General features: G+C 32.0%; 2 pseudogenes across 2 annotated transcripts; both read right to left on the bottom strand.

Moving 5' to 3' along the window:
• Positions 1 to 1,856: 1,856 nt before the first annotated feature.
• On the bottom strand, positions 1,857 to 13,435 carry LOC114304338 (urea-proton symporter DUR3-like; annotated as a pseudogene). Its single transcript, XR_014348617.1, has 10 exons — positions 13,305 to 13,435; positions 6,318 to 6,546; positions 5,707 to 5,814; positions 5,524 to 5,619; positions 5,329 to 5,411; positions 4,984 to 5,204; positions 4,635 to 4,897; positions 4,327 to 4,565; positions 3,047 to 3,700; positions 1,857 to 2,456 (listed from the first exon to the last, which is right to left on the bottom strand). The product of XR_014348617.1 is annotated as an urea-proton symporter DUR3-like (transcript).
• On the bottom strand, positions 7,552 to 13,305 carry LOC114264174 (protein NLP6-like; annotated as a pseudogene). The gene is made up of 2 exons (XR_014348618.1): positions 8,284 to 13,305; positions 7,552 to 8,169 (listed from the first exon to the last, which is right to left on the bottom strand). The product of XR_014348618.1 is annotated as a protein NLP6-like (transcript).
• Positions 13,436 to 25,672: the final 12,237 nt, after the last annotated feature.

The following is a 25,672-nucleotide window of genomic DNA, read 5'->3' as shown; positions in this document are numbered from 1 at the left end:
ACTAAGTGGACTTATTGTTCAATAGGTCCTAGGATAATTAATGATATTTTTCATCATATACTATTAAAAAAGGTTACTAATTGTTAATTTTCAGCGACAGTTTAAAAATTGTCATAAAAAATGTCACTAATTGTAAGTTATAGTGACAGTTTAAAAAAACCGTTACAAAAAAGTAACTAATTTTCAACTTTTATCGACAGTTTGAAAAATTCATCACAAAAAAATCACTAATTGTAAGTTTTAGGGACAATTTATTAAAACCGTATACTGAATCCCAAGGGTTCGGTTAGTGGGTGCACTTGGGATCTAGGGTGTGCTCTCATTAGGAGCAATTCGTTCATCGGAGTCACACTCACAGACTGCCCAAGATTGATCTGGTCCACGTGGAGAAGACGCTTTGCGTAAGTCTCGAAATTAATCAAACTATGCATAAATTAGTCCGGACACCCGATCATAAAAAAAAATGGCGTACTGGATTTTGAAGATTCTTTGTGTAGGGTTTTGATGGCATTGTGTTGGCCTTGTGATCTGAAACTTTAGTTATTAGTGTGAGTCCCCATTGGCATTTGATCTAGTACCTAATCAAAATATTCAATTGAACCCTGTAAAACGAGGGTGTTTGTTCTGTCGATCGACAAAAGAGGAGGTGGCTGTGATTGAGGGAAGGAAACAAAAAGTGAAAGGAATACAGGTCGGTCAGCGGCTTTAAGTGGCCGGAGATGATGAACAGAAACAGAGGAATTGATTGCTTTTGATTACTAATGGAGTGAGTTGATTTTTTAATTGATGTACACGTGGCAACACAGGAATAAAGGAACAGACAATTGAGACAGGAAGTTGGGATAGAAGATTCCAAACGACATAACTTGCATATGCTAACATAATATTATCCAATTTTTTTTATAGTAGAGACGTATATGACAACCTTTCCCAAATTGGACATATCCTTTTTAATATTACACAAAAATACAGAGTAATATTACACAAACTATTAAGGATTCATTTGGGAATTGAACATTTTAGGTAAAAAAATCAAAAAAATTATATAAAAAAATCAAAAATTCATTTGCTTTCTCTATACTTCTAAAACATTTTTTTTGTCAAATGTCAAAAAATTATTCTTAAACACTTAATTATTTCTTAGATAATATTTTAGTAAAAAAATACTAAAAAATACACTTTCCCAACAAATCTTAAAATTTTTATTTACCAACAATTATCACATTTTGTAAATTTAGGGTAATGCTATGGTACTATATGTAAGTTATATCATTTGTGAGTTTTATTATCATAAATGACATAACTCAATATTATGAAAGTAATAATTATAAAAAAAAAAAAATTAGTTATAACGAAACATCACATGAGATATAACTTAAACGACTCTTGAATGACAACCAAAATAATGTCATAACTAATAACATCACAATGTGTCATAACTAACAATATAATAAATCATAACCATTGACTCAAAGATCATAACTAAGGGTGCGCATACCATAGAATTTCTCATTTTTTATATTTTTTATCTCATGATACATCAGTTAGTACAAAAATAAAATAAAACATAATAGATCACAACCATTTACTCAAAGATCATAACTAAGGGTGTGCATACCATAGAATTTATCATTTTTTATCTCATGATACATCAGTTAGTACAAAAATAAAATAAAACAGAAATTTATTAATTTGTCTACTATTTTTCCTAAATGAATTGTCTATTTCGCATATGTATATACTTTTTCAATGTGGAAAAACAATCATTGACTAGTTGAGGGATAGTACTTCAAACTCGTATCACTAGAAATGCAGACAACAAACTTTACATGATTTGTAACAAGTAGAAGCAAGGCTCAACAAAAAATTAATTTTTTTCTTTAAACTTGTATCACCAAAAATGCAAACGACAAACTTTACATGATTTGTAAAAAGTAGAAGCAAGCTTCAACAACAAATTATTTTTTTTTAATTTTTATTTTTTAAAAACTGAACCAAAGTCCAAAAAACACTCTGCTACCAATCCTAAGGTAGAAACCAAGTGCTGTTAACACTACTCATTTACAACACCAATTTTTATCCCTTTTTGACTTCATCACTCCAAAATCCAAGCAGAATTTTGTGCCACTCATTCATGATGAGCTGAGTGAGAAATGTTTTAGGCAGGGACAATGTGAGCATCTGGCTCTGATGCTTCATTTTTCTTGGCCTTCCCTTTCTCAAGCAAGTAAATTCTTTCTGCTTCGGGTATCGCCAACATGATCGTATGCAGCTTCAAATTCAATTCTTCGACCTTTTCCATGAGCCTATCATTTGTAAACATGCCAAGAATGATGCTTTGGATAGTTTGCCAGCTCTTTCTGTCAGTGGCAAAACTATAATTACAGCTGATCCAATTGTACCCCATGCTATTGCTATGATTGCCCAGAATGTGAAGTACCCTTCGGTGAATCGCCCTGTATCAACCAATAAAATAACAAAACAAAATGGAAGAAGAGTTTAATCAAATCACATCTTTCATTTTCCAATTTTCATTGATTTTAATTCTGAATTAATTGGTTTTTGCTGTCAAAGGAAATGGATTAAATTTAATGCCATTTAGCGTCTAAGGTTCACAAAACCAGGAGAGTTTAAACAAAGTAACAATGCCAGTTATGTAGTGAAAATGAAAAGGTTGTTACTTGTTCAGCAACAAAAAAAAAAAAAAAAAAAATATTGCTTATCAAACTGGTGTAACATATTATCGACACAAAATTGACACTTTTGCTATTGGTATAACCTCAACGAGTTTGTAGTGTAGAAGTTGGGATTGAGGTTATAGTCAGTTCAAGTATTGGTGATGAATTTTTCATTTCAATTTTGGGTAGTGGCTTCAAAATAGAAGAATTAAGCATTCATGTGCTATTATGGAAATCAAAGCAAAAATGTGAATATCACAATTTTGAATTTACCAGTATTAAGGCCTTTGTTCTGATTCCTGGTAATCCAATCTCACAAAAATATGAACATAAAAAATGTAAATTCAAACACTGGTTACTGAATTTACCTGCAGGAAGAGAGAGGAGAGGCCACAACAAAACAATCACAACAGTAAAACCAACACCCCATTTCACAATCCACACTTTGGCTCTTATAAGCTTTTCCTCCTTGAACTCCTCAGCCGGCAATTCACTCTTTTCCTTCCTTTTCAACCATAGTTATCTGCTTTGTCGTATCCCAATCATAGTTTTGAGGCCACAAAAAACTACACACAGCATGAATCGCACCACCAGTAAGTATAGAAACAAGGTTTCCAGCAAGCATCGGTGCATTCCTTCCAATAGTGTCAAGGTTGACCCTACCATACTCGACTTTGGCAACTGACAACCAAGTGATGATTCCAGGAACACAACCAATTGTTGCTCCAAGGATGGCACCGATTGTATTTGCTTTTCACCATAGAAGCATGAAAGCCATGGGAAGGATGGCAGAGCCAATGAAGACTCCCATGGCGAGGTACATCCATCCTAATGAAACTCCGGCCTTGTTTAGTATTACTGCTAAAAGTCCCATGAAACATCCGAAGCCTAGGACGACTCCCCTTGATACTCTGAGGATTTGCTTTCCAGTTGCATCCAGGTTTATGTAAGTGCGGTAGATGTCATAAGTGCATAAGCAGGAGACTGCTATTAGTTCTGATGAACCGGCAGATGTCACAGCCCTGTTTTTCATGTGCCAGAATATTCAGTGTTCATAACAGAATACTGAAATATTGGAGTTTCAAGATTTGGTACATATTTGAACAAAGAAAGAATGAATTGGCCAGAATCTGGGGATTTGAAAATTAAACTGTCAAAACTTCGCTACACAAAATTTCAACTTCAACTGATATTTGAAAAAGATGAAAGTTTAGTATAGCACATTTTAGAAGCCACAAAAGTCCGAAATCTTGAAATTATGGGACTCGATTAAATTTGAGCAGTAAAATTGTCCAAATTAGTAAATTTAAATGTCCAAAATTCTGAAACAGCTGAGAATAAAAATTGAAAAAAAATGGAATGCTAGAACTCAAATGGTGATTGTAAATATAAGATCACCAATGGGATTAGCTCATTCAGTTTTGAGGGCTTTCAACTGATATTGGGGATAACACTTCGACATAAGACCCACAAAAAGTTTTGAAACTTAAAAAAGCTCTACCAAGCTTCATAAGAGTATTGATGTACTTTTTCATCTAAAAATGTGGTTTTACTATACTGATATTAGCAAGATCGTGGTCTATATAAATGCTCAATTCATGTTATCTATAGTTTTGAAATTGTTATTCTAGCATTACTTGAAACTCACATAAAAAGCATAGTAAGTAGATGAATAGATCCTCCTTTTCCCATCAAAGCAATAGCCGTTGCAGGAGGAACAAGTCCATGACTGGCCTCACTTGCTGTTATAGGTAGATCAAGGGCTAGTGCTCCTAGACCAAGTGACGTTGCCAGAGAGAATGGCACAGCAAACCAGACCAACCCGCCCAACAAATAGTCTTTATGAGTCGATGAAGGCCTTGCAGCAATGGCACATACCCAATATCCCTACACATTCAAATATTCTTTGTTACTTAGCAATTGAAGAACGTAGACACAGGGCCAATGCTCACTTACATTGTCAACAAACACGGTACCAAAGTTGCCAACAATGTTAATTATCCCAAAGATGAGCCCTCCAGAACTCAACATCGTAAGGTAAGAGCCCTTGTAATTCCCACTCACTGGCCCACAAGACTGCCCATTATGGGTGAGTGGCTCTTGGCAGACTCTTGATTTGCTTGCAACCTCAAGCAGACGATGGTATACAATACTTGGGCTACCAAGCTTGCTGCTTGATGTGTAAACTAAGTACACAAACACGACTAAAACAACGTGCACTGAAACCAAAGACAAAAATAATAGAGCTCATATAAGCACCGAATGTAACTGGATAACAAGATTACAATATGAAGAGTGAAAATACCTATTACTGAATGTATGTAGCTTGCCAAGAAGGTGGCTTTTAGCCCCCCTGCAAGGGTGTAGACAATTACGCCAAGTGGGATTAATAAACTTGCACCATAGATGTTCACTCCGGTGAGTGCATTCACAACAGCAGAGCCACCAAGAAGAAGCATGGCCGTGACAATGATGTTTGTCAAGAAGCAAAAAGTGAGAAACACAAGATGAGCAGCGGTTCCCCATCTAAAGTAATTAGAAAGATAGCCGTCAAATTCAAGGAAATGAAGTTTTTCAACGAGTAAAATGATTAAAGTAGCTATGGCACGTTCTGTGTTTTGATTGGAATCATGACAACTATGTGACATACCGAGCTTTCACAATTTCACATACAGTATGAGCATAGGGTGCCTTTCTTTTGATCTCTATCGCCATTACGCCAAACAAGAGTACCTGTTCAATTTAGAATTACCAAAATTATTTATTGAAAAGTATCTGATTTCCTTCTTGTGGAGACACAGAATTTAAGAACAAAAACAATGGAGGAAAAGAAGAGTTGACATGCCTGGATAGTAGCACCACTGGCATACTAGAAAGGGATGCTTACTCCATATTCCCACGCAACATTTGAGCTTTGTAAAATTGTAGCAGCCCAAGTCCACTTTAGAAATCAATATTTTGTAGGCATTTGTTAAATGAACATAAAGGTATTCCAGATTTGCAGAAGTGGGTGAACTGAGCACATTACCTGAGATACAATCACACTAGCTATGAGTCCTGTTTTAACATTCCTGCCTGCAGTGTTGAACCATTCTGATGTGTGGTGCGATCCAATATATCGCTTCTCTAGCCAAACCTGGCAAATTAATTTATAGTTTGTTGTTTCAATTTAAACAAGCAGCAATAATGGTAAAGAAACAAAAAGATAATTCACAGTAGTATGGAGTTTCAAATAGTTGTTACTTGGTAATGATCATACTTGTTTGGGAATTCAAATAATTGTTAATGATTCTATGTGGAAGGGGCACTCTCAAATTATTATTCATGTAAAGGTCATATAATGGTCTTGGTCATTACCATCTACACTTCCACTAAGCTTATCCTTCAGTGAAAAATAAGTGCAACTCCATGAGGCAGGAGAAGATTTTATGATTTTATGAGGGGATTTTTTAGGATTCCAATGGCTAAAACTTTTCAACAAGATTCTGGATAATTCTAAATATACCCACAAAATTTCTCAATACACCCATTTTATGAGACACAATTCCGCAAATAGTGGGTTCATTCAATATTGTCACTAATTACAAGTGTGAACCCTAAGAACAATAATACAGTGTAGAGATAGAAAGGGGGTAATACCAGGAAGGAGGTGAAGACAGCAAAGAAGGCCCCAAATCCAAGAATAACAGAGTACCCAACACCTTGATTTAAAACTGCTTTCCCTCCAAAGAAACTGCTCTGCCTCACACAACTGTCCCCTGTGCCGGAGTAATACTTGGCAGTGAACTCAAACGGCGGACAATTTGGCAGAGAAGAAGCCATGAAGCCACTGCTCTTCTCCAACTTCAACTGTCAAGAGTTTGGCACTCTGTTTGTGTGGGAATTTATATACACATAGAGGAACTGAACTGCTTTAAGATCATGGACACCCAGAATAATAAACAATAAATAATCACACACACAAGGAGACACAAATATTTACATGGTTCAGCCCAATACCTACGTCCACGGACAGAAATGAGAAATTTACTGAAACAGAGCAAATACAAATCAGAGGAGGAGAACAACTCTCACTCAACTCACAACTCTCTATCTCTCAAATTTCTGATGATACATCATCTCCCTCCCGTCTCTAGTTATACACAAAGTAGAGAGAGAGAGAGAGAGAGAGAGAGAGAGAGAGAGGAGACAAACCCACCAAAATTTCTACATTCTTTAATGGTGATGAGGGTGAGTGTCAACAATGACAACAATGTGAAGAGAAGGGAGAGTCTTGCAGATGCCTAGCTCAGACTTTCACTTGCGGTGGAAGTCCTCGTACACCATCTTTCTTGACCCTTTGCTTGCATGCATGGGGTTAATACTAAAGACGGTGCGAAAAATAGAAGCTGACTGCTCAAGCCCAATTTTCACCACTTGAGTGGTGAAACTTTCTTTTCAGAAATTCAGGCGCTTTGCAAAAATATTGGATGATTATTTTCTTCGCTCGAGCGCACAAATGACCGCTCGAGCGGTCAAACAATTTCGATTGCATTTTTACTTTTGGTTTTTGGGGTGCTGCCCCTCGACCCCTGCGAGCTAACTGGGTAGCTCGATCCCCGTACTTAGTTAGCGAAGTGGCAAACATGAAATGAATAAGATCACAAACTTCTCTGTATAGGCACAAAATGCTAAAAATGCTAATAAACTACAATATAAAAATGCTAATAAGTATTATTTGGAAAAAGCCTCCCACTAACATGTTGCCTTAGTCCTAATCGAATATATAGGCCATGATAGATTCCCTAGCCAGTTGGCTTTGTATGAAAAATAATTCATAATATCAATTCATCAAAATAGCTCAATCAATTAAGTAAACAACACGCAATACATAAAATCCATACAAACTTGTAACAAACATACAAGATACAAACCTTGAATTTGTTTTCCTTTAAATGTAAACTAGGGAATACAACATGCAGCTAATGTAATGAGAAATGGATATTCAGTAAGATTTAAGGTGGGCAATTAGTAATTCACGGTAGCAAAAATGTGACTGTATTCCTCCCTTGTGATATCGAATTGCAAATGTAATTTTGCAAGTCCTCATCGCAACCTATTAAAATCCAATCATTGTCCTCGTCTTGATACTTGACACGGTAAGTTCCATCCTGTAGGTTCAGCCTCTTTGTCACTTGCTGTTGAAACTCTACCATTCCCAACGACACAGGGAGCTGAAATTTAATAAAATCATCTCCATATCTTGCCTTTATGGTCACAATACTTGTGTCTTGTGCTGCTGTAAAATGTTGTTTTGTGCAAGAAGTAGTAGCCATGTCTTGCATATGAGGTGGATCAGAAATTGGACGCTGACTAGATTCTAAGATTTGTTCCTGAACAACACCTCGGTCAAGTTTATTAAAAAACAATTGGTTATCCAAACTTCTCTTGTGAGATGACCACCAGGTGATATTATATTCCCTGCAAGCACGCTTCACTATAGATCGGCTAACTGCAAAACAAAAAATCCAAATTGTAGATAAGAAAATATACTTTGTTTACTACTACCATAAGTATATGAATTTTCCAAAAATTAGGAACGAGTATCCCAAGTATGTAAGCTTACCGCCAAGGCTTTCTGCAACATCTTTAAGTTTCATTCCAAAATGTTGCTGGAGATCCTCCAAGCTAATTGGAATTCCAGCTTTTCTATGTAGCCTTTGGGACGAGTTAATTATGCAATTTTGCTGTACAAAAGTAACAACAACGTTGGTTTCTTCTGTGTTAGTAACAACATTATTTCCTTTGTCTATAGAATCCACTTCTGGTAATTGTTGATCGGATAAATTTAGAAACACCATCTCTTCTCCATTCTCCATCCTATTTGGAGATCTTGCAGTTGGGGGTATTTGATAAGAATAAAGTTTACCGTCCTCTGAAAAATCAAGAACTTAATAGATAACTCCTCTTCTAGTTCTTCTCTAGAAGCGACCTTAAAACTCTTACAATGCTGCTTCATTGTTGTCAATAACGGAACCAAAGCAATACTTGGATCCACACCTTCACTGTAGTTTGTGGCCAAAAAGAATTCTACCACATAAACGTTGTCTTCAATATAACTACTCCGCAAGCAAATTGCAAAAGAACGTGCAAGTCCATGTTCGCGTGCGTAGTGTGCCATAGGGTACTCAGTTATGCTAAATTGAGTAACATCTTTGCAGAAGACCAAATTTTGGGACGAAATTGCTCTCCCAACAACCCCCTGCCCTTTTCGTGGGTGCTGTAAAGCACATGTAGCAAAAAAATCAGGCATGTCCCTTTCTAAAACAGGTTCTATATTTTCTTAACACAACATTGCAAAGCCTACATGAGGACCAAGTTTGAGCCAAAGGTAGATGATGAGTGCTATACACCACGTCTAGCATCTTCTTGATTTCTTCAAGAGTTTCATCCTTGACCAGATAATAGTTAACGAATATATATTTGTTAGCCCAGAGTTGTTACAATATCTATTGAACAAAACAATACAAGATTTGACATTTGAATTATAGTTTGCTACTTACTTTCTCATCATACAAATGTTCACATTTTGATCCAGTCAGACCTCGAATCTCCAGGGGACAAAAATGATACAATTGAAGTATCTATGATACAATTGAAGTATCTTGATAGATTTAAATTGAAAGATATTTGCAAGAATAAAATATTATCACTTATAAGTTAATTTTTATGACTATAGCCTTTTACATTATTAGCTAAAAATAATTAAAATAAATTATAAATTTATTCAGCACAACTTTTGATAATTTGTGGAAAAAAATTGAATATGTTTGATTAAATAAACTGTCACATTACTTTTTTTTTCTAGTAATTAAGACAAGAAATGAGACTCTTTTCGTTAAACTTATTGAAGGGTTTCAATTAAAAAGAACTATAAATTATGAAGAACTTTTTTTCTTTTTTGGGGTCAAATAAACTGAATAAATCCAATAAGTTATAATTTAAAATTACAACCAAATATTATTAGTCAACCTGTTTTAGGTAAATAAGTTGATTTATAAATAATAATACCCAAACATTGTATACAGTAAATGAAAAATCAGCATAGTTGAGTTGAGGCTATTAAACTGACCAACTTAGGTTGCACCAGGGTATTGTATAATTGTCCAAAATCAGCTTCGTTGTTTTGGACAGGTGCACCTTACCTTGGCATGGAGTATTTCAATTGGTCCAACACTTAGAGCAGAAATTTGTATTGCCTAGTAAATGGGATACTATAAACAATTAGGTAAATTCTACTCACCTCCCTTGAGAGGTGAAAAAATAAATAGTAATTCTTATATTTTTGTTATAATTACATCAATTTTTCTTACATTAATGATAAGATTAATTGAGCTAACAGTAAGACATATTTTTTGTTGGCCCATGTGCATCCTAATGAAATTATCAATTTCTCTCACGAGAGATCAGTATAATTTACTCAAATGATTAATGTCAATGATATGATATTACAATAAAAAGCTCAATACATGCATAAGAATTGTTGTCGAACTCCATGTTAAATGATTTACACAATGAAATTAATGAAAGGGTAAGATTAGAGAACCATTAAAAAGATTGGCCAATAAAATGGAACCGACTAGTAAAATTATTTGAGCTCCATCAACAAAAGAAACAAGAAAAAGAAAAAGAAACCATCATTGAAAATTAAAATTAAAAATCATCGGATAGGCATAAAATATAAATAAATAAACAAAAGTAAAGAAGAGAACGTAAAAATGGGACTGATTATTCCAATTCGGGAGTTAGGGGACAAACCTCTCAGTATAATGGAAAATCCCCAAATTTGTATTTATTTCAGTTGTCGACACGATCTCAAATACACCAATACAACACCGCCTAGAAAGTTCAAACAATGGTACAACCAGAGATGACTTAATATTGCAACTGATAGCATGATCGCGTTGCAGATACTCATTGCAGGAGTAATACTGCACATTTGGAGTAGACTCCTGTTGTTGATGGCGGAACACACGGCCAACGAGGCCAAGATGTTCCTCACTCACTCCATCCACATCAAATTCAAAATCCAAAGACATCAACCTATACGAACAAAGTCCTTCATGGGTTATGTTGTCAAAACCAAAAGGTTGGTGTCGAGTTGTAAGTAAACGCTTGCCCCCAATTTCTACGACTTTCCAAAACTGTATAAGAAGTCGGGTACCCTGGCAGAGATATACTATAAATTTAAAGTAGGATTTTATCTTATCCATTAAATCTGGAATAGGAGGAGCAATCAGGGTTCCATTGATTGTCTCTGTACGATTTTGCAAATTTCCAAGCCCAAAAAAAAAAAAAAAAAAAAAAGACAAAGTAAGAATAAGGTAAGCCACATCAAGAAAAGAAAGTGGGAATCTACTAAATCTAAATATATAAAAAAATTGTTAACATACCAACTACTTTGCACAGGTTAGAAATGCGAATGCCATACATTACCGTTTTGTTTTGGGTCACCTATTTGATATTTTCCCTATGTTTTAACACTGACCACCGGAGTTGGGATTTTCTCAGAGATAAAACTAACAAAAATTAAATTAATTTTTTTAACCAAAAACAAAAGAAAAGAAAATTAATATGTGTGTTTCGTTTGAGTTTTTTAGATTACGTTTTTTAAAAAAATAAGATTTTTGTTTTTCGTATTTTTTTTTGTTTTTAATAAATATTTTTAAAATTTTAAACATGTTTTTAGTTTTTTTAGATGCACAATAGTAAAAAATTTAAGAAAAATATTTTAAAAAATTAAAAAATACGAAAAATATATTGAATTTTTATATATTTTTTTATATTTTTGATATTTAGTGAATTTTTAAAAGATTTTTTTCATAAAAATTATACTTTTATTACACAAGCAATATGGGCTTCGAGTGCTGCAATTGTCACGAATAAGGGCAAGATTGCATTCAGACAATTCCTAGATAGACAATCCATTAATAGTATTTATTTCAGTTGTCGACACCATCTCAAATACACCAATACAGCACCGCCTAGAAAGTTCAAACAATGGTACAGCCACAGATGACTTAATATTGCAACTGATAGCACGATCGCGCTGCTCATTCTCATTGCAGGAGTAATACTGCACATATGGATTAGACTCCTGCTGTTGATGGCGGAACACACGGCCAAGGAGGCCAAGATGTTCCTCACTCACTCCATCCACTTCAAATTCAAAATCCAAAGACACCAACCTATACGAACAAAGTCCTTTATGGATTATGTTGTCAAAACCAAAAGGTTGGTGTCGAGTTGTAAGTAAACGCTTGCCCCCAATTTCTATGACTTTCCAAAACTGTATAAGAAGTCAGGTACTCTGGCAGAGATGTACTATAAATTTAAAGTAGGATTTTATCTTATCCATTAAATCTGGAATAGGAGGAGCAATCAGGGTTCCATTGATTGTCTCTGTACGATTTTACAAATTTCCAAGCCCAACAAAAAAAAATAAAAAAAATAAAAGGCAAAGTAAGAATAAGGTAAGCCACAACAAGAAAAGAAAGTGGGAATCTACTAAATCTAAATATATACAAAAATTGTTAACATACCTACTACTTAAGCACAGGTTAGAAAAGCGAATGCCATACATTACCGTTTTGTTTTGGGTCACCTATTTGATATTTTCCCTATGTTTTAACACTGACCACCGGAGTTGGGATTTTCTCAGAGATAAAACTCACAAAAATTAAATTAATTTTTTTAACCAAAAAAAGAAAAAGAAAAAGAAAAAGAAAATTAATATGTGTGTTTGGTTTGAGTTTTTTTAATTAAGTTTTTTGAAAAATAAGTTTTTTGTTTTTCATTTTTTTTTTTTTTGTTTTTAATGAATATTTTTAAAATTTTAAGCATTTTTTTAGTTTTTTAGACGCACATTAGTTAAATGTATTTAAAAAGTAAAAAATTTAAGAAAAAATATTTTAAAAAATTAATAAATATCTAAAAATACGTAAAATATATTAAATTTTTATATACTTTTTTATTATTAGTATTTAGTGAATTTTTAAAAGATTTTTTTCATAAAAATTAGGGCAAATTACAAACACCCCTCGAGGTTTGGTAAAACTACAGACTCCCCTGAGGTTTGAGAAATTACAAATTGCCCCTGAGGGTCAAATTTTCATAACAAATTAGGAAAAATTAGGGGAGAATCTGTATGAAAATAAAAACTTCAGGGGGCAATTTTTTATGAAAATATAAACCTCAGCGGGCGGGATGTAATTTCTCAAATCTCAGGCGAATCTGTATTTTCACCAAACTTCGAGGGTGTTTGTAATTTGCCCTAAAAATTATACTTTTATGTGTATTTAGGTTAGTTTTGTTTAAAAATTAAAAAAATACTTAAAATATTAAAAAAATTCAATAAAAACAAAAAAAAAAAAAAATACAAAAAAAAATAAGAAAGTATAATTTTTTAAAAAATGTTTTTGGAAAACAAAAAAACAAGCAAATGAATAGTAGTGTCTTAATAAGACACTGGTTAAATAGAGAATAACTGACCCAGCAAAAAGAAAAAAAAAGAGAGAGAATAATTGGAGTGGAAGCCCACCAGTAAGTAATAGGAACATATGGTATGAGATGAGAGAAAAAACTAACCAGAGAAGGGAGGCGGAGGAGGACGTTCGTGAGGGTCGTCTTCTCCACTCCAAAAAACCCAGCCAGAGTAAAGGCTTCCGCGCTGCCATAGCAGTTGGTTGTTCTTTACATATGATTTGAAATCGGGAGGAAAGTCAGGGATCATATCGTCAAATCGATTATCTACGTCTTTTTTTTTTTTTTTTTTTTATACTCTCTCTCTCTTTCCCAGCACCAGCAATAAAACAATAATGATAGAGACCACTAATTTTGGAGCTCTAAAAAGACCACTAATGACATGGTACTCAATAAAAAAAGAAAAAAAATACAATACCAAGTCAAAACATCAAATCATTCATGGTAGAGCCCACTGCCACATCATTAGTGATAGCACTAATTAGTGCTCTTACTCATTTTCCGCAATAAAATATAAGGAGAAGGAAACTGCACAGAGAAGTAAGTGATTCAAGAGGTACACATGGTCCAATCTAAAAAAAAAAAACTTTGCCTGGTCAAACAATAAATAAAAGGAAAATTATGTTCGAGATATATACCATATGTATTTTTTATTATGATTTTTGTATTTTTTTATTATGATTTATTGTATTATTAATTATGACATATTGTGATTTTAATTATGATATTATTTTTGCATTATAATCTTAAAATTATTTAATTATACCTCATTGGTATGTGATTATAACTTAATTTTTTTTTTTTTAATTATGACTCTTATAGTATTAAGTTATACCATTTATAATAATAAAAAATTCACAAATAACATAACTTACCTATGGTGCCATAGCAATACCTCTTATTTTTTTTTCTTTTTTTTAAAGTAAAGGTATATATATCACAATCTTTCCCAAATTGGACATATTCTTTTTAAAATTACACAAACTAAATAGAGAGTAATATTACACATACTACTAAGGTTAATTTGGGAATTGAACATTTTAATTAAAAAGTTATTAAAAAAATTAAAAAAAAATTATATAAAAAAATCAAAAATTCATTTCTATTCTCTATACTTTTTAAACGTTTTTTTTTCACAAAAATTAAAAAATTAATCTCAAACATAAAAATAATCATAATCATGAATTGTACTAGTTATTCCATGTTACATGTGGTGCCGCTTTGCTAGAATTTGTTTATGAAAATGTGTGTACCCACCTATTTGTATATTTACATGCTTGGTTCATCGACATTTTCAAGACCAGTTAGTAGCCAGCTTCAAATATGTCCTCCCACCTCCATTTTATCAATTTTTGTAGAACCCCTCCCCCCCCCCCCAAAAAAAAAAAAAAAAAAAAAAAAAATCAAAATATACATGACAAGTTCAGCAACAAATGGTTTTATCAATGGAAAATAAATCTCTCTCTCTCTCTCTATATATATATGTATACTAGCGGGTCACATACGCGATACGTATGTAATTGAGATAAATAAATATAAAAATAAATAATAAAAAAATTAATACCATAATATATATGTTGTTTAAATAGTAAAAGTATTCTTAATGAAACCCAAAATTTTTAGTTCAAATCTTATTCACGCCTTTAAATAATATTCTTTTATTTTAAGATAGAAAAATTTGCCACATGATAGAAGAAGCCACCACACTTTTGGATATTAAATCAGTGCTCACATATATAATAGTATAAATAGATAGATATATATGTACATGTGTGTATACTAGAAAGGTAGCCCATTTGTGTGTGAGCTTCGCTAACTTTTGTTGGAATTTTTTTTTGAATATTATGTGTGCTTTATTAAGTAGAAGAAATGTTAAATAAGAAAAAATATTTTAGCCTCTAGGTCTGGTGGAGGGAAGTTACATTGTAAGTTGATTTAAAATGTAAGAGTTTGATTGTCATTAAATAAATACTACAACAAAATTGAATTTTTACGACTTTCAATGCATGCCGTATAAACTCTTTCACGGCATGCACACAAATACCGTTATATAACATGCCGTAAAAAGTTGAACGTTATTTACAACGTACAGGTAAAGTTATAAAAAATAATGAATTAAATATTAACGACATACTTTGTATTTCGTATATAATTTTTTACAACATTTTTGTCATGCCATAAATCATCATACTTTCCATGACATAATTTTGCATGCCGTAGAAAGTTATTTTTAATATATTTATTGCATACGTTATATGCCGTATATAATATTTTACGACATTTTCTTACATGTCATAAATCATTATTTTTCACGACATAATTTTGTATGCTGTAAAATGTCATTTTTAATATATTTATGACATACTTTGTATGCTGTATATAATCTTTTACGACATTTTCTTACATGTCATAAATTATTACACTTTTTATGATATAATTTTATATGCCGCAAAAGGTTATAACTGAATAATTTTCATGAATAAGATAATAACTGAGAATAAAGAAAACAAAAGCAAATTGAACCTACTCTTAAACCCCATCTGAACTTGTTTTGATCCATCACAGTCCTTCCTAAACAAAGAAAATGAATATTAAAGACAATGACAAACAATTTGAGAAATGAATAATGGAGAAATGAATGGACCAAATAGTATTTGATATATACATTTACAATATTATAGTATAACGTTTTCTTGAGATTGACCCGTGTTTTACATCAACAAACTAACAAGCAGCCAACCAACCATTCCACAAAAATGATTATAAAAGAAAGGACAATATTTCAGCTATACTTTATATCGTAATCCATGCAAATTCTATTTACAATGAAGTTAATGTGAATGAGATATAAAAAATAAATAAAAAATGAAGTTGAGTGAAGAAAAATTAGTTTAACTTTTCGATCTTGGTGCCTATAAATAGAAAAAACCTCAACATCCCTGTGACACAAGCAATATGGGCTTTGAGTCATGCAATTGTCACGAATAAGGGCAAGATTGCATTCAGACAATTACTAGATAGACAATCCATTAAGTTGCAAGGAGATAAGATATGCCACCGATTGAAGGCTTAAAGGAAGTTTGCTAGACCACGACACATCAAGTAGTTAATTTAAAATATTGGGGTAAGAAACGGCTTGTAAAAGATCGATGGTGCTTCCAAAGATAATGTAGGAACAAGTTGAAAAGAAAGTAGAATGGAAAATGTTATCCTGTCCTAGCTAGCTCTAATATTTTCATTGAACCAACAATGAGAAATTTCAATCACCGCCATGAATTATGGAACCAGGTTAATTCAATTCAAATGTCATTGACAAACTGGCTTGGAACATTAAGCCAAACAATATCACCTAGACACCTGCTCAAGTCATTTCGTGCAAACAGGAAGAAATATGGCTCTCTAATAAGTGGGTACCCAAACAGAGGAGAAACCCTCATCTTCAATACATAAATGTACTAGTGGTTAATTCCCATCTAATAGTGATAGAGAACACAGTGGTGTTTTGTGCCTTGCAGTTTATTTCTCAAATCCTGTTCTCTCTTTCGTTGCACAATCCTTCCCTTATCATCATCAAGTTTCACAAAAACTTAAGCAAATCTCTAAAAAATCTACTCTAAAATGAAACATCATACAAGACAGCAAAAAGTAATAAGACCTGAAAGATATCACAGAACAATGCCAAGAAGCAAGATTGTCTTCTGTATTGAACATGAGAAATGTTGGAAGAACTGTAATTAACAAAACCCAATTGTGCTAGCTGGCAAGGCTCTGTATACATTCTCCGAAAAATGTTGGAAGAACTGTAATTAACAAAACAAATGACTAAGCACTCCAGCAAATGAAGTTTGTCATGTAAGCAAGAGGTTATATTTCCTTGCCTTAATGAGCTTATTGGTAGACGCAGACTTTATGGTTAGGGTCTCTAAACCAGGAAAAATCCAAACCAAGCCATCCACAATTGTTGAACAAGTGGTTGATAATGCACTTATTATCTCTAACTTCAAATGCTTCAGAGCAGGTAGTGGGGGGAGCAAGTTTTCACTCAATTCTCCAGGAAAAATTATGGCCTTCAAAAAGTCACATAACAAGAAAATTATAACTAATAAAAAACATATACAATATGACCCCAGAATAAAAATAAAAACAAAAAACAAATTATTCTTGCAGATTTAATATATGATATTTTTGAAACAATTCGTCACCTTGAATGGTCTTTTGGTTTGAAACGAGAAGACCCAAATATAATTGTATATGTTATAAAGAACAAAAAAAAAGAAAAGAAAAGAAAGAAGATATAGAGAGTATTTTTATAGAGAAGTTAAACAGAACAATGTAACATTTTTTAAATAAATAAAAAATTCACAAGTAGAATTTTTGAACAAAAAATCCATCCAGATTGACGTTACTGAGCTTATTTTAGAACTTGAACCACAATTTGTGATGGCTTAATTTAAAGTTTAAGCCACAATGATTAGTATTTTAGTTTGAAAGAAAAATAATTATAAGTTGTGTTTGAATTATAAATTTAGGTAAAAATTTTAAAAATAAAAGAAAATAAGTAAGCATAATGTGAATGAAATATAAGTTTAAATTTTTTTTCTCCATTTTTTTTCCTTCTTTTTGTAAATTCTTACACAAATCTATGTTCCAAATACAATTATGATCTAAACACATCGTAAAAATCACATAATTCTATATGTGAATTCTTTATATCATTGCTCTTATGGAAATTAAGGACTGTACACTTTACTTCCCAAATTATTGTGGGAGTTGATTTATTTTGAAATGAATGGCCCTAATTAAACCATATCATTAATTCTCCATAATTTGTGTTTGTATAGTCTTACCAAAAAACATAGAATGGACGAAAAAGTCTACATGGACTATCAGTAGCGGAGTCAGAAATTCAAGGCAGAAGGGGCACATATTACACATCATTGAAAAGAAGAGAAAAAATCCACAATATAAGGGAAATGGTGTAAATATGAAAAACTCAGGGGGCATGTGACCTCCTTGGCCTCAAGGACTTGAGGTTTGGAATTGAAACCTCAACCTGTTGCAAGTCTTTACAGAACTCAACACACAAGTACTCAATCAATGGGCAGCTTTTGAATTAGTTTCTTGAAAACATTGTTTCTGATCTTGGATTCACTCGGAGTCAGTTTTTTTAAACAAGGTAGGTTTATAGAACAACTGGGTTGGATGTTACAGTACTCCAAATACATTACAGTAATTGATTGAGCAACAATCACTGTATTGTCAACACAAGCGTTAAATTCAGTTAAATTCGGTTAAAGCATTAAAGTCTATCACAACAGTTAAGTTCAGATCATCCGATCGACATCACAAGCGTAAACATAATGTCAATCTTCAGCAAGGAATATCAAATTCAACATCAATTCATTCCACTAAACCACCGCAAAATCATAGAAATCTCGAATTGCAAGCAAAAATCAGCATGTAAGAACCAGAAAGCAAGAGCCAGAAAGGGAGAGAAGGTACCGTGAAAACGTTCTTCGAAGTAGACTTTGACTGAAGCGATCGCAAAGAGGACCTTTTTGTTCAATCCCAAAACGAGCAATCACAGAAGTGAAACACATTCAATAAGGGCATGAAAACCCTAGAAATCAAAATCAAAGAGAGATGAGAGAGGAGAATCGGAACACATAAATTCAAGGCTTAGAATCGAATTAATCGAATAGATATGCAAACACCGAATTAATCGAATCGTGGAAGGGGCTTAGAATCAGAATTGAACTCCAAGCTCAGAGTGGCAGCGGCTGGTGGTGGTCGATGGTGGTGCTCGTGTGCTCGTGTGAATGCAAAATCTGTGTCACTTTCATCTCAAATGCAAAGAATGTATGAAGATCTATCAGGGGATTTGAAGGTTTGGTTCGTTTCCTAGGGTTTTGGAGGTGGAGGAGGAGGAGGAGGAGTGAAGGAGAGAGAGGGTTGGGTTTTATTGGCGAGTCCGTAATCCGATTTGAATACAGCGACTAAAACATAACACTGAACCCACGCACCCAGGGTCTCTCTCTCTCTCTCAAGTAACGAAGAATCCCCAGTAATATTCCCTTCTATACTTTTTTTTTTTTTTTAATAAAATTAATTAAAAAAATAAAATTATTAATTGTTATAATAATAAAATTACTTGAATTATTATTTAAACTAAAATTTTGATATTATTAAAAACTGTTAATTAATTTTTTAATTTATTAATAAAATAGATAATTTGTTATAAAATTTTAAACATCAGGGAGTGAGATTTCTAGAATTATAGAGACAATTCATACTTTGATTTAATTTTTTTTGTCTAAATTTTTGTTAATTTTAACTGTGTATATCTTAGAAAATTGACAAGTGTTCCAAAATAATCAATTTTAATATTTAATTTGGACATAATGACCAAATTGAAACTAAACTCAAATTGTAGGGATCAAATTGTTCACTTTAAAACTATAGGAATTAAATTAAAATTTAGATCAAATTATAGAGATGAAAAGTGTAATTAACCCAAATAAATATAAATGTATATAAAAAGTTTCTCCCATAATTTTAAGTCATGCAATTTTTATTCAATTGAAGGGTTGGATTACAAATTCAATAATAGAAAATGTGATCATTTAAAGATTAATGTTAAGTTAATCAAAATTTTTATTTAATATTTAATATTTTACTCCCTACTCACATAGTGTGTGGAACTTACAAGATGTGACACTATGTGAATAGAGAGTAAATATTAAGTAAAAAAAAAAATTACTCTATAAATGATTTTTTACGTTGTCCTCAATTAGAAAACTTTAAAGTGAGAAACTTGGTTGGAAATTGTTAGTTTTTTTTTTTTTTAAATTTAAAAAAAATATCAGAGTGAAATTTTTTTTAGTAGAAGTTTTCACAACATGCTAATGTATGCCGTGTAAATGTATAATATTTTAAAACATAAAATGTATGTCGTTTTAAATGGAAATATTTGTATGCCGTGAAAATATATTTTTTTTACGGCATACTTTTGTAGTCATAAAAAAATCGGATTAAAATTTTTTTTGGTAGAAGGTTTTACGGCATGCTAATGTATGCCGTGTAAAGTTAAAATAGTTATAACATGAAATGTTTGTCGTCTTAACTGCAAATATTTTATAACATATTTTTGTAAACCATCAAAATATACATTTTTTATGGCATACTTTTGTATGCCATAAATATATGAATTAATGACTTACTTGGTGTGTATGTTGTTATTGAAAAAGTATTAACGGCTTGAAAAAAAAAATGTTGTAGATGTACTAACTACAACATGCATTCGATGCATTATACAAAAAGATTTAAGTATAAATTTATAAATTATTTTGGTATTAAAAAAATCTAGATTATAACTAGAATTTCTAGTTTATTGGAAATAAAAATAAAAATTTCTCATATCTACTAAAAATTTATAAATGTTTAAGAACATCTAGAATTTTGTTTTTCTTATTTATAATTAAAATATAATTTCTCTAGAGAATGAGATGGTTTGGGACAAAAACATGTATAGATCTAAAATGAGAGGGAGTATGCGTAAGTTTTTAAATAATTTTTTTTACTTTTTAAATTCAAATAATTTTAATATACTGAGAAGGAAAATATTTTTTAATTTTCTAAAAAAATCACTAAATTCAAAAATATATATATAATTTAATATTGTTGTCTTAAGTGCAAATATACATTTTTTACGGCATACTTTTGTATGTCATAAAAAAATCGAATTGAATTTTTTTTTTTAAAGAAGTTTTCACGACATTCATTAGCATGTCATGTAAAGTTATCATATTTTATAACATGAAATGTATGTCGTCTTAAGTGTAAATATTTTACGACATATTTTTATAAGTCGTGAAAACATATTTTTTTTACGGCATACTTTTGTCATAAATATATGAATTAACGACTTACATGGTATATATGCTGTTATTGACAAAACATTAACGGCTTGCACAAAAAAAAAATGTCGTAGAATGTACTAACTACGACATGCATTTAATGCATGCCATAAACATAATGTTGTAAATAGTTAGTTTTGTTGTAGTGAAAAGTGAAGGGATTAAAGTAAAATTATTTATAAAATCATAAAAAAAAAGAAGCAATCAGAAATTTATACAATTTTAGATATAAAATGTAGATTTAATCTTCATATTGTGGGATCACTCCATGAATGCATTTTAGTCTTAGATTTTAAAGCCTAGATAATTTTGTTTTGAGTACGTAGAGCTACTGTTTTGTGAGAATGTAAGAGTGCTAAACGTAATTTAGACTACACTGAATTCTAATGACTAGAGTAAAATTTAGTCATTTGTAGTTGTAGCCATTTGCGAGAATGTAAGAGTGCTAAACGTAATTTAGACTACACTGAATTCTAATGACTAGAATAAAATTTAGTCATTTGTAGTTGTAGCCATTTGCAAACATCACTTGTGCTGCATTTGCATATTGAATTTTTGGGATGATTTGTACAGAAAAAAGAGGAGGAAAGAGATTTGTGAAAAAAAAAATTTAACTTTCATTTCTTTTACTTTTTCTTTTTCCCCAAATTTAAGATTAAAACAATACCATGCATTAGGATTAAGAATTTTTTACATTCTAACTGACAAATTTGAATCATATTATACAATCAATTAAGTAAACAACACACAATACATAAAATTCATACAAACTTGTAACAAACATACAAGATACGAACCTTGAATTGTCTTTTAAATGTAAACTAGAGAATTCCACATGCAACTAAAATGATAGATGGATGTTAAGTAAGGATTTAAGATGGGCAATTAGAAATTGGTTGAATTGGCATTGTGACTGTATTCCTCCCTTGTGATATCGAATTGCAAATGTAATTTTGCAAGTCCTCATTGCAAGCTATTAAAATCCAGTCATTGTCCTTGTCTTGATACTTGAAGTTCTATAGGTTTAGCCTCTTTGCCAAAAGCTGTTGAAACTTTACCATTCTCCGACAACACAGGGAGTTGAAATTTAATAAAATAATCTCCAGATTTTGCCTTTATGGTCACAATACTTGTGTCTTGCACTGTTGTAAAATGCAGCTTTGTGCAAGAAGCAGTAGCCATGTCTTGCATATGAGGTGGATTAGAAATTGAAGGCAGACTAGATTCTAGGATTTGTTCCTGAACAACACCTTGGACAAGTTTATTCGAAAGCAATTGGTTATCCGTACTTCTCTTGTGAGGTGACCACTAGGTGATTTTATATTCCCTGCAAGCACGCTTCACTGTAGATCGGCTAACTGCGAAACAAAAAATTCCAAATTCTAGATAAGAAAATATACTTTGTTTACTACTACTATAAGTGTATGAATTTTCCAAAGGATCCAACTAGGAACGGATATCCCAAGTATGTAAGCTTATCGCCAAGGCTTTTGCAGCATCTTTAAGTTTCATTCCAAAACGTTGCTGGAGATCCTCCAAGCTAATTGGAATTTCGGCTTTTCTACGTAGCCTCTGGAACGAGTTAATTATGCAATTTAGTTGTACAGAAGTAACAACAACGTTGGTTTCTTCTGCGTTACTAACAACATTGTTTCCTTTGTCTATAGGATCCACTTCTGGTAATTGTTGAATGGATAAATTTAGAAACACCATCTTCTCCATTCTCCATCCTATTTGGAGATCTTGCAGTTGGGGGTATTTGATAAGAATAAAGTTTACCGTCCTCTAAAAAATCAAGAACTTCAATAGATAACTCTTCTCTTAGTTCTTCTCTAGAAGTGACCTTAAAACTCTTACAATGCTGCTTCATTGTTGTCAAAAACGAAACCAAAGCAATCCTCGGATACCCACCTTCAGTGTCTTTTGGGGGCAAAAAGAATTCTAGCACGTAAACATTGTCTTCAATATATCTACTTCGCAAGCAAATTGCAAAAGAACTTGTAACTCCAAATTTGCGTGCGTAGTGTGCCAAAGGGAACTCAGTTATGCTAAATTGAGTAACATCTTTGCAAAAGACCAAATTTTGGGATGAAACTGCTCTCCCAACAACCCCCTGCCCTTTTCGTAGGTGTTGGAAAGCACATGCATCTAAAAAACCACCTATATGGCCCTCTCTATTTTTTTAACACAGCATTGCAAAGCCTACACAAGGCCCAAGTTTGAGCCCAAGGTAGACAATGAGTGCTATACACCACTTCTAGCATCTTCTGGATTTCTTCGAGAGTTTCATACTTCTCCTGATAATATTTCATGAATACATATTTGTTAGCCCAGAGTCCTTACAATATCTAATGAACAAAACAATACAAGATTTGACATTTCAATTACAGTTTGCCACTAACTTTCTCATCACACAAATGCGTACATTTTGAAGTTGTCAGACCGAAAAACCACAGAGAACTGAAATGATATAATTGAAGAATCTTGATAGATTTAAACTGAAAGATATTTGCAAGAATCAAATATTTTCACTTATAAGTCAACTTTTATGACTATAGCCTTTTACATTATTAGCTAAAAAAAATTTAAACAAAAATATAAATTTATTTGTCACAACTTTTGATAATTTGTGGAAAAAAATTTGAATCTGTTTGATTAAATAAACTGTCACATAAATTTTTTTCTAGTAATTAAGACAAAAGAAATAAGATTCTTTTAGCTAGACTTATTAAAGGATTTCAGTTAAAAAGAACTATAAATTATGAAGATTTTTTTTTGGGGGGGGGGCAAATAAACTGAATAAATCAAATAAATTATAATTTAAAATTACAATCAAACATTATTAGTCAACCTTTTTTAAATAAATAAGTTGATTTATAAATAATAATAGGGTAAATTACAAACACACCCCGTGATGTTTACTTAAATTACAAATTACCCCCTGTGGTTCTAGAAATTACATTATGCCCCTTGAGGTTTCTAATTTCATAACAAATAGGTCCTTTTATTAATAAAATATCAAGTTAATTAACAGTTTTTAATAATGTTAAAATTTTATTTTAATTAATAATTCAGATAATTTTATTGTTGTATAGGTGAACAGTTAGAAATTTTACTTTTTCAATTAATTCTGTTAAATGAAAATTTTTGATAGGAAGGCATTTGTAATTTTCTAAACCATAAGGGACAATTCGTATTTAAAACAAATCTTAAGGGGTGCATTTGTAATTTATCCTAAATAATAATACCAAAACATTGTATATAGTACATGAAAAAATCAGCACAGTTGAGGCTATTAAAACGACCAACTTAGGTTGTACCAAAGTGTTGTACAATTGTCCAAAATCAGCTTCGTTGTTTTGGACAGGTGCACCTTACCCTGGCATAGAGTATTTCAATTGGTCCAACACTTTGGTGGAAATCTGTATTGCCTAGTAAATGGGGCTACTATAAACAATTAGGTAAATTCTACTCACCTCCCTTGAGTGGTGAAAAAATAAAATAGTAATTCTTATATTTTTGTTATAATTACATCAATTTTCCTTTCATTAATGATAAGGGTAAATTACAAATACATCCCCTGAGGTTTGCTTAAAATACGAATTGCCCTCTGTGGTTTGGAAAATTACAAGTACCTCCCTGTCAGAATTTTTTATTTAACAAAATTAATTGAAAAAGTGAAATTTCTAACTGTTCACCTATACAATAATAAAATTCTTTGAATTATTAATTGAAATAAAATTTTAACATTATTAAAAACTGTTAATTAACTTGATGATTTATTAATAAAAGGACCTATTTGTTACGAAATTAGAAACCTTAGGGGGCATAATGTAATTTCTAGAACCACAGGGGTAATTTGTAATTTAAGTAAATCACAGGAGGTGTGTTTGTAATTTACCCTAATAATAAGGTTAACTGAGCTCACAATGAGGTATATTTTGTTAGCCCTTGGGCATCATAATGAAACTATCCATTCCCCTCACGAGAGATCAATATAATTTATCCAAATGACTAATGTCAATGATATGATATCAGAATAAAAAGCTCAATACGTAAATAAGAATTGTTGTCGAACTCCATGTTAAATGATTTACACAATGAAATTAATGAAAAGGTAAGATTAACAAACCATTAAAAAGATTGGCCAGTAAAATGAAACCAGCTAGTAAAATAATTTGAGCTCCATCAACAAAAAGTAATAAGAAAAAGAAAAGAAACCATCATTGAAAATTAAAATTAACAATCATTGGTTAGGCATAAAAATAAATAAATAAACAAAAGTAAAGAAGAGAACGTAAAAATGGGACTGATTATTCCAATTAGGGAGTTAGGGGACAAACCTATAAAGGAAACTCCTACAAGTTCCAAATATTATTTCAGCTGTTGACACAATCTCAAGCATACCAATAGAGCACCGCCTAGAAGGTTCAAACAATGGTACAACCACGGAATGCATAGTATTGCAACCGGAGTTGCTGGGTAGCTCGAAAAATTGGTTTCCCCGAATGGCTCGGTTGTTGGAAACGACATCGTTTTGACACTCTTTTTTTTCCT

Source organism: Camellia sinensis, chromosome 13, assembly GCF_055761805.1.
Source record: "Camellia sinensis isolate YWXY chromosome 13, ASM5576180v1, whole genome shotgun sequence".
NCBI lineage: Eukaryota > Viridiplantae > Streptophyta > Magnoliopsida > Ericales > Theaceae > Camellia > Camellia sinensis.
This window is presented reverse-complemented; position numbering and strand designations above follow the sequence as displayed.